Source organism: Odontomachus brunneus, unplaced genomic scaffold (genome assembly GCF_010583005.1).
Source record: "Odontomachus brunneus isolate Ranch 3 - 2012 unplaced genomic scaffold, Obru_v1 Obru_scaffold_275, whole genome shotgun sequence".
Classification (NCBI taxonomy): Eukaryota; Metazoa; Arthropoda; class Insecta; order Hymenoptera; family Formicidae; genus Odontomachus; species Odontomachus brunneus.
In genome coordinates this window covers 68,393-81,813 of record NW_022639725.1, presented here as the reverse complement: position 1 = coordinate 81,813, position 13,421 = coordinate 68,393, and the positions used below count along the sequence as shown (strand labels likewise).

The 13,421-nt window shown below is 34.7% G+C and overlaps 1 pseudogene; it reads left to right on the top strand.

Moving 5' to 3' along the window:
* Positions 1–9,225, top strand: part of LOC116853055 — a 26,719-nt pseudogene extending 17,494 nt beyond the window's left edge.
* The last annotated feature ends 4,196 nt before the right edge of the window (positions 9,226–13,421 follow it).

Below are 13,421 nucleotides of genomic sequence, written 5' to 3'. Positions count from 1 at the left end.
AATATAAATATTCATATCATCCCTTCTAATGCTTACCATCTTTATTATTTTTGCTATTAGTAACTAACGTAGAAGAATCTTTGTCGGTAATCACAGCATCTTCAGGTAATGCGGAACATATATTTGTATGTGCATTTATATCACAGGTCGTTTGGTTAGTGCCAGCCTTATTAGAATGTTTATTGCACTGGCCAACATCGCAGGTACTTTTGCTTGATATACAAGCTTGCTCATTAATATTCATATTAGAAATATTATTTGGCGCAGTGGTATTAGCAGATAACGGTGGATTTGAAAAGTAGGAATATCAAATTGTTTATAAAATATTTCTTAGAGGGGATAAAACAGATTTCATAAAAATAATTGTTTCGTAATTGTACGATCGTTATTGCTCTTGCAGCATTGCCTACAATACGGTCGCAGTTATATTTTAAAATTGTAGCACTACTCTGCGAATTATTTATGTGTCTGTTTTCTTCGGGTTAATTTATGAGAACTGAAAAGTTTTATTGACAATCTCAGTAAAACTTTTCTTCTTCACGAGTTTACGCGAAAAAAATAGATATATGAATAATTCATAAACTGGTTCTACAACTTTAGAACGTAATTGCTACTGTGTTGTAAATAATTCCTAAGATTCGTGGCTCCTCGCCGCAGAACTATTGATTGATGACGTCAAAGGCGAGAAAATACATGTTAAAAATTCTTGCAATGTTAGAATAAAAATATATATCCATTAAATAGCATTTGCAATCTACCAAGCAAACTCGTAAAATAATCCGAACACTTTCTTTTTTCTTCGAACAATTAACTATAAATTTAATATACTATGCAGTTTTTTTTTAACTCACTTTCTCTCATGATTGTTATTTAATTTTTACGATTATTTATTGATTGTTGGAATATAAGGAAAGTATGTGGAATATTTTACAGGTATACTCGGTTGATTGCTAGTTTTATTTTGTAAATGCATCATTTTGTTTCAACATATTTTGCAATAATTTTGACTCCAGGAGCCTTAATGAATATAAAAATGTTCATATCGTCCCCTTCAATGCTTACCATCTTTATTATTGTTGCTACTAGTAACTAACGTAGAAGAATCATTGTCGGTAATCATAGCATCTTCATGTAATGCAGAACATATATTTGTATATGTATTTACGGGTGGGACCCGATTGACCACGATACGATTGGACACAGATTGTAATGATTGGTTGGACCTAGTAATTCACTGGATAATTCTTTTTATCGGTTGGTTGTGTCCAATCGTGCCGTGGTCAATCGGGATGCTCCCTGTATTTACATCACAGGTCGTTTGGTTAGTGTCAGCCTTATTAGAATGTTTATTGCACTGGCCAACGTTGCAGGAACTTTTGCTTGTCATAAAATCTTCGACATTATATGCAATTAATATGGAATTAGATTTTTAGTGCAACTATATGCTTGTATGTATTTGTGTCAATATATTAAATTACCTGACTTTGATAGCTTTTGCAGTCGTAATGATGGAGCTCCTTTGTTTAAATTTTTCGCAATATCTCGTAAAATAGCTTCATTTTCTAAAAGTGAAACAGATATATATATATATATATATATATATATATATGTTTAATCAAAATTTGAATTTCAGTCATTTGTTCTATTACAATTTTTTGTTATTAATTTTTTCTGCTTTTTTGTTTCATACTTACTATTAGTTGCAATAATGCAACGCTTCTTTATACAATTTTTATTTTTCCTTTTTCGGCGTACAACATAACTTTTATTATGACATATTAAGATAAACATTTATTTATAATAGTAAACATTTTAACATTTAAATATTTTTGTTATTCTGTAAAATCATAAAAATATCGAAGATTTCTCATCAAAGTTGAGGTCTTATATCGCGGGTTGCATTCGAATTTGAAAACAACAAACGTAATGTTTCTCGAAACTTTCAATCTAATTACGCTACAGATAAAATCATTGTGTTGTATAATCGATGTTTTTAGTTTACTTTATAGCAAAGTTCAAAATTTAGTTTTAAGCCTAGTTTCACAACTTCCGTTTGACTTTAACTACCGGTTAAGTGCCAGCAGTGATTGGTTAATTGTGATTAACTCTTCTTAATTGTGCCAATACATGGGAGCGTTCCAGCGTCGAGCGTTAAAGCTTTAGCCAATCAACGTATCAGGTTCTAGAAGTATACTTGTAGTTCTTGCGGAAAGTGGCACGTTGATTGGCTATCGCTTTAACGCTTGACGCTCGATGCTCCCATGTAAAGGTACCTTAACGCCAAATGTATTTGGTCAAGTCCATTGGAATAACCATCCTGTTAATTTAACTGAAGGTTGTGCAACTGGGTATAAGTCTAAATCTGGGTTTAAATCTACTTGTAATAAGTCTTTAAGTGTAGTTCTAATAAGTTAGGTTACATAAAAACTAGTTCAAAATTATAAATTTTAATAATTATGAACATTTTAACATTTAAATATTTTTGTTATTCTATTAAATCATAAGAATATCGAAAAAAACTATAAACATTTAAATATTTTTGTTATTCTGTTAAATCATAAGAATATCGAAGATTTCTCATCAAAGTTGGTCTTATATCGCGGATTGCATTCGAACTTGAATACTTGAAAAAATATTTAAATGTTAAAATGTGTATAATTATAAACATTTATAATTTTAATTTACAGTTTTTACGTAACCTAACCTGACTTATTATAACTAGACTTAAGCGTCTATAAAGTAAACTTTAAACTAAAATGTAAACTACAAACATTTTTAAGTAAATCTATTAATAGCCCTATTAATTTATCTGTAACGTAATTAGATTGAGTTTCGAGAAACATTACATATGTGTATTCAAGTTGGAACCCTGATACCGTCGGTCAGATTTAACCGTAACAGGAGCTGGTAAAACCGTAAATCTTAATCTGTCAATGTAAGACACAAGTTCTCTGATTTGGATAATAAAAAGTGCTATTTACACACATAATTTATTTTATAATATTTATTGCAGTTAGCATGAATGCCCAAACTTTTTAATATAACATTTTGTAGATTTTAACATTACGTTTTATAAATTATTTTTTCCTACCTCCTTGTATATCTTTGGCAAATAGCTTTGTTCATTCACATAAATAACTTCTCATTGTGTTTTTTTCAGATATGCGTACTATAGATATTGCATATACTATCAACCTTGTACACTTCAACAATTCTGCTGTAATTTCTTGTGACATCGTTTGAAACCTTATGTCAACAAATAGATATCCATTAATGTACACACAATCAAACGTTCTTTACCAAATAAATCATTGTTTGTCGCTGACCACCATTTCTGCATCTACACACTTTAATACACACTTCATATAATTTGAGCAACAGAATCTCTAAAGGCAGCAGTTCTCTATCTTTGTACTGCCTGGAAAACATTTATCCATGTAGATAGAACATGTGCCGCGAAGAAGAGAGCATATATTCATGTCAAATGAGAAAAGTGTAAACAAATTCTTGCCTGAAAAGACAATCACACAGGTTCACCAATGTCCAAGCGTTTTTTATATAAACACCAAGATTCTTGTCATCGGAAGCCATGTCAGATCTAAGATATAAGATCTGGATATGAATATCAGCCTTAGTAATAATATTAAGATCATACACTTAAAAATATCTCAGAATTAGTCGTGTACATTTTCAATATTAGTCATAGATAAAACATAGATAAAATACTCATATTTTTCTCGAATTCTGAGAAAAAAACGCGCTGATTATGATATTTACAATTCTAGACAATTTATTAAACAAGTTGGTTTCTCCTTCAGTAGCCTTAAAATAGTTTCCACTATTATCTGTTGAGAAATCATTGTTCATTGTCCATGTTATCATCAGCATCGAATTTATCTCTTACTCTTGCTTTTGTTGATTTGTACAAGCAAACTTCAATGTCAGGAACCAGTTACACTGCACGCTTATAAAACTACATGGCCTCATAAAAGTTTCTCTCTGCTCGTGCTTGGTGCTTTTGAGAAATAGATTCTTTGCCTAAAATATAGATAATTTTATAGATAAGATATCAAATGTGGATAGATATTAGATTAGATAGATATTAGACGAATAGACATTAAGTAAACAAAATATATTTTCTATTGCTGAACTCACTAGACTAACTAATTTTCTCCTCTTTTTTCTATCAAGTCTCAACTTGTTTCTTTTTAAATTCTACTAGCTGTACACTAGTTCAGCGATAAAAAAAACAGATATTTGGGAAAGTAGATATTATAGCAATACAACTTTATTTACTAAGTAACACTACTCTGCTCTCAACTGAGGTCTCATCTCTGTTGATCTCAGTATCAGACTCTTTTGGTGAATATGACCTCAGTGTCACATTTGGGCGATATTGTCGACTCTCACTGCCACTGTTCCTTGAAAGATGTTAAGGCATCTTCAATGTTTGTTTCCTCCTGCAAGGAAGACCCCCGATTATCGCCTTCATCGGAGTGATCACTAGATCCACTGCAGTGGTTCTGCCAACGCATGAAGCAAAAATATTTTAATTGCTAGAATCCGAAATGTAAGACAATGTTACTTATGCAGACTTCGACAAGCATAAAGCGAAACGCACGACGGGGATGATAATAATCCGCGTGTATTCATGAATGACGCAAGATTTTGTTGCTGACAATAAATTGACATTGGCTGGCGACAAGGTTAGAATTGCCGTCCGACATTCTCGGTTGGAAAAACGTACAACACAACCACACCAACAAAAGATAAAGACGTCATACTAAAAGCACTAGTTTCTACACAGTTAATTTCATTGGAATTAGTGGTTTACAATGACATGAATCAAACCGGTACAAAAAGTAAAGCGTGGAAATGCGAGAACGTCTCGATGTACGTCACGGTCAGGCTCTTACATGCCGCTGACATTTATTGCTTAATTCCGGCAACTACAAAAGATATCGATTTGGTTCAAAGATCTGACTTCTTTACACTTTATTCTATTGAAATTAATGGTTTATAATATTACGAAAAATACGACTGCTTTTTTAAGGCGTGAACGCGCGCGTACATGTCAACGCACGTCGCGGTTTCGCTCTTACATGCCGCTAGCATTTATGGCTAACTTTCGGCAACTTCAAAAGGTATCGATTTGGTTCAAACAAACTTGACTTCTTTTCACTATACTCTAATGGAATTAATAGTTTATAATGTTATGAAAAACACCACTGTTTTAGATAAAGCACGAAAGCGCGCGTACGTGTCGACGCACGTCACGGTCTAGCTCTTATATGCCGCTAGCATTTATTACTTCATTTCGGCAACTACAAAAGATATCGATTTCGTTTGAAAAGCGCTGACTTCTCCACACTTTGCTCTGTTAGAATTAGTGATTTATAATATTACGAATAATAATACTGCTTGAGATAATGCTCGACGACGCAGGAACGTTTCGACGAAGGCCACGGTAGACACATGCCGCTAACATTTGTTACTTAATTTTGGCAACGAAGAAAGATATCGAATTCAATCTAAAAGCATTAACGTCACTACAGTTTATTCTTTTGCAATTAAATGTTTATAATAGTATAATTAATACCGGTGTGTTAAGTAAAACGTGGAAGCGAGAAACAAACAAAAAAAGCAGGCGGCTTATAAGCACTCGACCGTGACGTGCGTCGACACGTACGCGCGCTTTCAGGCTTTATCTAAAGCAGTAGTATATTTCGTAATATTGTAAACCACTAATTACAATAGAGTAAAGTGAGGAGAAGTCAGTGGGTGCTCCTGAAATACCCAGAGTTAGGTAGAGTTGGGTTAGTTTCACTATAATATCCGTTACATATACTATAGTGGAACTAACTCACCTCTACATAACTCTGGGTATTTCGGAAGCACCCAGTGCTTTTTGAACGAAATCGATCTCTTGTACTTGCGGAAATAAAGCAAAAAATGTTGACTGCATTCAAGTATATGACCGCGACGTCGAGACGTACGCGCGCTTCCACGCTTTACCTAAAGTAGTGGCATTATTCCTAACATTATAGACCACTAATTGCAATAGAGTAAAGTGAGGAGAAGTCAGTGCTTTTTGAACAAAATCGATATCTTTTGTAATTTCCGAATGAAAGCAAAAAATGTTGGCGGGATACAAGCACTTGACCGCGACGTCGAGATTGTATGCGCGCTTCCACGCTTTATCTAAAGCAATGGTAGCAGTTTTTCGAAATATTATAAAACACTAATTCCAATAGAATAAAGTGTAAAGAAGTCAGGTTTGTTTGAACCAAATCGATATCTTTTGTAGTTGCCGAGAGTTAGCCATAAATGCTAACGGCATATAAGAGCGAAACCGCGACGTGCGTCGAGACGTTCTCGCACTTCCATGTTTTACTTTTTGCACCGGTTTGATTCATGTCATTGTAAACCGCTAATTTCAATGAAATTAACTGTATAGAAGCTAATGGTTTCGGTATGAATTCGGTCGTTATCTTTTGTTGTTATGGTTGTGTTATACGTTTTTTCAATCGAGACTGTCGTACAGCAATCCTAACCTTGTCATGAGCCAATGTCAATTTATTGTCAGCAATATCTTGCGTCATTCATGAATACACGCGAATTATTATCATCCCCGTCGTGCGTTTCGCTTCACGCTTGTCGAAGTCTGCATAAGTAATATTGTCTCACATTTCGGATTCTAGCAAATTAAAATATTTTTTGCTTCATGCGTTGGCAGAAACACTACAGTACATCTAGTGATCACATTGATGAAGACGACGACCAGGTCTCCCTTGCAGGAGGAAACAAACATTGAAGCTGCCTTAACATCTTTTAGGGAACAGTGGCAGTAAGAGTTGACAATATCGCCCAAATGTGACACACCGAGGTCATATTCACCAAAAGAGTCTGATATTGAGGTCACTAGGAATGAGACCTCAGTTGAGAGCAGAGTAGTGATACTTAGTAAATAAAGTTGTATTGCTATAATATCTACTTTCCCAAATATCTGTTTTTTATCGCTGAACTAGTGTACAGCTAGTGGAATTTAAAAAGAAACAAGTTGAGACTTGATAGAAAAAAGAGGAGAAAAGAAGTAGTTAGTCTAGTGAGTTCAGCAATAGAAAACACATTTTGTTTACTTAATGTCTGTTCGTCTAATATCTATCTAATGTAATATCTATCCACATTTGGTATCTTATCTATAAAATTATCTATATTTCAGGCAAAGAATCTATTTCTCAAAAGCACCGAACACGATCAGAGAGGAAATTTATGAGGCCATGTAGTTTTATAAGCGTGCAGTGCAACTGGTTCCTGACATTGAAGTTTGCTTGTACAAATCAACAAAAGCAAGAGTAAGAGATAAATTCGATGCTGATGATAACATGGACAATGAACAATGATTTCTCAACAGATAATAGTGGAAACTATTTTAAGGCTACTGAAGGAGAAACCGACTTGTTTAATAAATTGTCTAGAATTGTAAATATCATAATCAGCGTGTTTGTTTCCCAAAATTCGAGAAAAATATGAGTATTTTATCTATGTTTTATCTCTGACTAATATTGAAAATGTACACGACTAATTCTAAGATGTTTTTAAGTGTATGATCTTAATATTATTACTAAGGCTGATTTTCATATTCAGATCTTATATCTTAGATCTAACATGGCTTCCGACAAGAATCTTGGTGTTTGTGTAAAAAGCGCTTGGGCATTGATGAACCTGTGTGACTGTTTTTCCAGACGAGAATTTGTTTACACTTTTTTCATTTGACATGAATATATGCTCTCTTCTTCGCAGTACACGTTCTGTCTACATGGATAAATGTTTTCCAGGCAGTACCAAGAGAGAGAACTGCTGCCTTTGGAGATTCTGTTGCTTAAATTATATGAAGTGTGTACTAAAGCTGCAAAGGATCACGACAAAGTGAAGTGCAATGCTGTTAGAGCGATTGAGACAATTTTATATCTATTTTCGGACAATCATATACTTCCCGACACGGCATTAGGATTCGATGCGCTCATTAATTACGCGAACTTAGGAAACGACATGAAAGTAAGTCTCGATATAATTCTGTTCTAATCTTTTATGAGATACAAATTACTTATAACTAAAGCTGTTTGGTATTAGAACTGATGCTCCATCCATGCGCCAGACAAAGTCTGCATTAAATAAGTATTTCTTGTTAAATGGACCTTACATTTATTTATGTTAGATACGATGGAATACTAGCCGAGCTCTAGGATTAGTTTTTGATCACAACCCGAACGTAATATTGTCACCTTCTTGGAAAGTACTTACATACTTCAAAATGTATCAGCGAAGAAATTCACTTTGTTGAAATATATTGTTAGACAGATAATGTTTGTCTTTCCAGCTTCATATGTGACAATTAACATACCAATGCTCATTATAGAGTTATATCGATTAGTACCTTATTAAAAGAAGACTGTTATGTGCACTTCCATCTGTTCAATATGACTAATATTAAAGAATGTAAAATTGATCTAATTGGTGCAAATATTATACAAATGGATTTAATAGTTACAAATATTAAACGCTATGTCAATAATCTATCTCTAATAAGCAAGTCAAAAATGTGTATGATGCGAAACAATAAATTTAATAACAAAGAATACCTACAATGCTGAACTAAAATAATTTTATAGTCGAAGATGGAAACCACAGGTGTGGTAGAAATTAATACAAGTTAGAGAAATAACAGAAGGAGATGAAACAACAAAAGAAGATTAACGAAAAGTACAGAGAACAAGCTAGAAATTGAAGAAAATGTGAAACAAATGATGGTTGCTAATGATGATTGGCCAAAGTAATTCACTGAGACACATCCAGAATTTTGTTACACAGATAATGTTTGTCTTTGAAATAAATCTGTAAAAGTGACAATTGTGATTAATTATGTACGTATCGATATATGTAATGAAGTGAAAATAATTGGTCCTAATAGATTCTAAAGAATAAATGGTGGTCAGCGACAAATGATTTGGTAAAGAAGATCAATTCTTTGATTAAATATACATCAATGGGTATCCCTGTCTTGAAGGTTTCAAACGATACCACAAAAAATTACAGCAGAATTTATGGAGTGTACAAGGTTGACAGTATATGCAATATCTGTAGCATGTATATCTAAAAAAACACAATGAGAAGTTATCTATGTGGATGAGCAAAATTATTTGCCAAACATATACAAGGAGATAAGAGAAAATAATTTGTTGTGAAACTTAAGATTCAAATTTACAAAATGTTTTATTAAAAAATTTGGACATTTATACTAACTGTATTAAATATTATAAAACAAATTATGTGTGTGTAAATAGTACTTTTTATTATCCAAATCGGATAAAGTAAGTCTGTTCTATCGCTCTGCACTGCTGCATTTGTGCAATAAGTTAGAATAAGACAAATATATATTTATCTCACTTTAACTTATTGCAGCAGTGCAGAGCGAAAGAACAGACCTCTTAGGTGCGTTCTTTTATTCGCAACAGATGCAGCTGATATCATGTTATCCTTCAATTTTATCGAATGTAAAACAAGGATAGAATGACATCGGCTGCATCTGTTGCGAATAAAAGAACACAGCCCTTGTGTCTCAAAGTAAAACACAAATAAAAATACTTTGTAGCGTATGGTTTGTATTATTACATATATTTATAAGGGCCGCTTTCACAAACTCCGGTTAAGCTAAGGGCCGTGGCACATAGAGGAACTTAAGCAGTAAGCAAATCGTCCAATCACAGTCGCTGATTTTTCTTACGGTCCAAGAATCAACGACTGTGATTTTGCTTACTCAATTTGCTTACTGCTTACGTCTTATGGCTCTTGCATACAGAACGCGGAAACGCTTGCCGCTCGGCGGAAGTTTGCGCGATAGCCAATCAATATGTTGTTTTTCCGTAAGAGCTACAAGGTTATTACTGATACGGGCTTTAGGCTGCATTCCCACTTATCGCGTCACACGTCGCGTCGTCCGAGTTAAACCAATCAAATCGTCTCATTTTATTGTGTAACTTTACAACGAATAAAATAGGACGATTTGATTGGTTTAACTTGGACGACGCGACGCGTGACGCGCTAAGTGGGAATTCAGCCTTACTCCATCTTTTGTAGATCGGGCATTACTGCTTAAGTTTTTTTTTGTGTGCCATGGTCCTAAGGGCCAACACACAAAAATTGACATAACAGTAACGTAAAACGTACAATAAGAATTGACCAATCACGTTGAGTATCGTCGAATCGTAAGGTCGCCATTTTTGTAAATACTCGATTATAATTGGTCAATTCTTACGGTACGTGTTACGTTAAGCGTCTTCTACAATGGCAGTAGGAGTAGTAGTAAGAAATAAGCAGTAAGTAAATAGACTAATCACAATCGATTATTTTTGAAACATGAGAATGGAATTGGTCAATTTGCTTACTGCTTATTTCTTACTACTACTTCTACTGCCATTGTAGAAGACGCTTTACTGTTATGTCAATTTGTGTGTGGAGGGCCTAAGGGCTATAGGTTATCACACACAAATTAACATAAATACATATGCATAGCATAAGATCGTATGGACCAATGAGCATCGAATATTAAGCTTTCTAATTGAATTCTCTATTAGAAAGCTGTTCTCCTATTGGACATCGGACGCGGTGTGATCCTGCATAAGAATTGACAAATCACGTTGAGAATGTCTTATTTGTGCTGTCTTTAATACTCAGCACAATATTTTATAAACGAAATTATAGATCTGCAGTGTTACTACCAGTTACTACAAGTGTATAAGACTAGATTTCATCAATGTCGTCATAACTGTCTTTATATCATAATAATTATAACAGCATATTGCAGAATGGCAGTTTTGGCAACAGAGTATTTTAGCTGTATATAGGCAGTTTTCGCGACTGTCGTTAAAACTATCTTTATGCTGCTGTGTTTTCGACGCCAGGCGTCAAAACTACCAATTGTCGCCAAAACTGCCATTTTATATAAAAATTGTCGTGGAAACTGCCCCGGGACACACACACACACATATATATATATATATATATATATATATATATATATATATATATATATATTCTTAATTACCTCCTGCAGTGTAATAAAAATATATACAACACATTTTTGTATGACCATTGATTTTACGCATAACTGTCTGCACATCTGCATTTGATGATTCAAATTACACGGAATTACATCGCGCGATATGCTATGATATTAATTTCTTTACCGTTCTTTACCGTTTCATTACCGTCCTTCACCGTTTCTTAACCGTTTTTACCGTTTTCTAAACCGTTTTTTACTGTTTTTTTTTAAAGTTTCTTAACCGTTCTTTACCGTTTTTTAACGTTTCTTAACCGTTCTTTACCGTTTATAAACCGTTTTTTATCGTTCTTTACCGTTTCATTACCGTTTCTAAACCGTTTTTTACCGTTTTTTAACGATTATATAATATATTGTCCTTGATGTATAACATGCATACGTTTGCAAAATCTTGTTGCACAGCACAGCGTAGTGTATGAGTTCATTAGTAATAAGAATATCATGTGTCGCATTCTTTTTCTTGCGCATCTAATTGTCGAATGCATACGTTTGCAGAATATTAGAGTTTGCAGCTGTGACTAAAAATCACGCTGCGAAATGCGCGAGTGGCGCGGGCGGCGCAAAACCGGCCGCAAAATCCGACGCGGAAACCGCCGCGAAAAACGGGCGCGAAAACTGCCACAAAATCCGCCGCGGAAACCGCCGCAAAGAAACGGCCGCGAAAACCGCCGCAGATCGGTAAAATGATCTATCGAAAGCAGATAGAAAAAATTATATAATAACGGTAATTACCGTTAATCGATATTATGTAAATATGACAGTAAAAATTATGTAAAAATGTATATGTGCTGATAAAAATTAAGTAATTAAATGTTGGTATATAATATCGGTAATAAATTACCGATCGTCGGTATTGTGTAATTATATGTTGGTAAAAAATTATGTTGTAACGTCCCAGCCCCAGAAAACTTCAATTTTTCGCGATCATTACAATATTTAAACTCCTCGATAACCAGAGGCCGATTTGTGCTAGCCTGAGACATAGAACGTCGTATGAACCAAATAGTATATTTAAACCCTTCGAAGCGCTATAGGAGAAGTCACGATATCGGTAGACAAGGACAGAATGTATTTTAGGCAAATTGATTCGCAGTAAGAGATAATTAAGAATTCAAAAAGTACGTTAAAGATAACAATCCACAGCCCACGATATCGTGAGCTCTCATAGAATAAACTCTAATCAGTCATTATAAATTTTATTTTAGTCAAAAACAAGGAATCTTATTAATTCTCTCGTCAAAAACGGCCAAGGATAAACTCGGATTATTATAGAAATGAAGTATTCATATAACTACTCAAAAGGCCATACATGACGAAGGAATTGGTAGGGAATTAAAATAATATAAGAATATTCGCGAGCGAACTCGCGCAGACACGAATGAACACGTCCAGCATGACATCACCGTGATGCATCATCGCTATGCATCACGCCACAGCGCATAACGTCATCAGACCACCCGAGCGCATCAAACGAAAAGCCGAAGCGCAGCGGCATCCCTTTGAAAAAACGCCGACTCGAGACCACCGTTTCGGCACCGGATGCGGCGCTGCGACCCGACCGCCGTCGGAACCGACCGAACCCAGCCGAAGCGCGCGTTCGAGGCCTATAAAAAGGGTGCTCCCGGAGCATCCGCAGCAGTGTGCGGGAATTTTTTCGATCCAGTCAAGCATTAAGCAGTGTGCAGAATTTTTTCGAGACAGTTAGCTCTTGTCGAGCATTGTGCGGGAAATTTTTCCGAGACATATCCAGCTTACTTTCGAGATCTATACCAAGTTTACGCTCGCGCAGCTGCGTGAAGCATTTTACATTGTCTTCGCATTTGCTCGTGGATTCTTCGAGATTCAGCGTACTCTCCGACCCGTTGCTGCAGGCATTTGTTCGGCGATTTTCATTATTCATCTGCGACTCCTTGCGAACCTGTACTCATCGTGTCTCTGCGAGATTTCGACTGTAAGTTTTATTTTATTTTTACCCGACACTTGCCCCGGTAGGTCCTTAGCGAAGTACCTATCGTCAAACCTTTTATTCAATATTTTAATATAATCGATATAATTTAAAGATATTGTGTAACCCACTATTAATTCTACACTACAATTTTATATATGTCACACTACAATATTATATCACATTTCAATTAAGAATATTCTTATATATTATACTCAAATTCTATAGTTATATGATTCAAGTTCCTTTCTACCAGATCCAGTTAGTATAATTCTATAATCTCTAAGGACGATCTATTATTTTCCATTTCTAACTGACTCACGTACATACATATATACACTTTACTGCAGAGCTGCG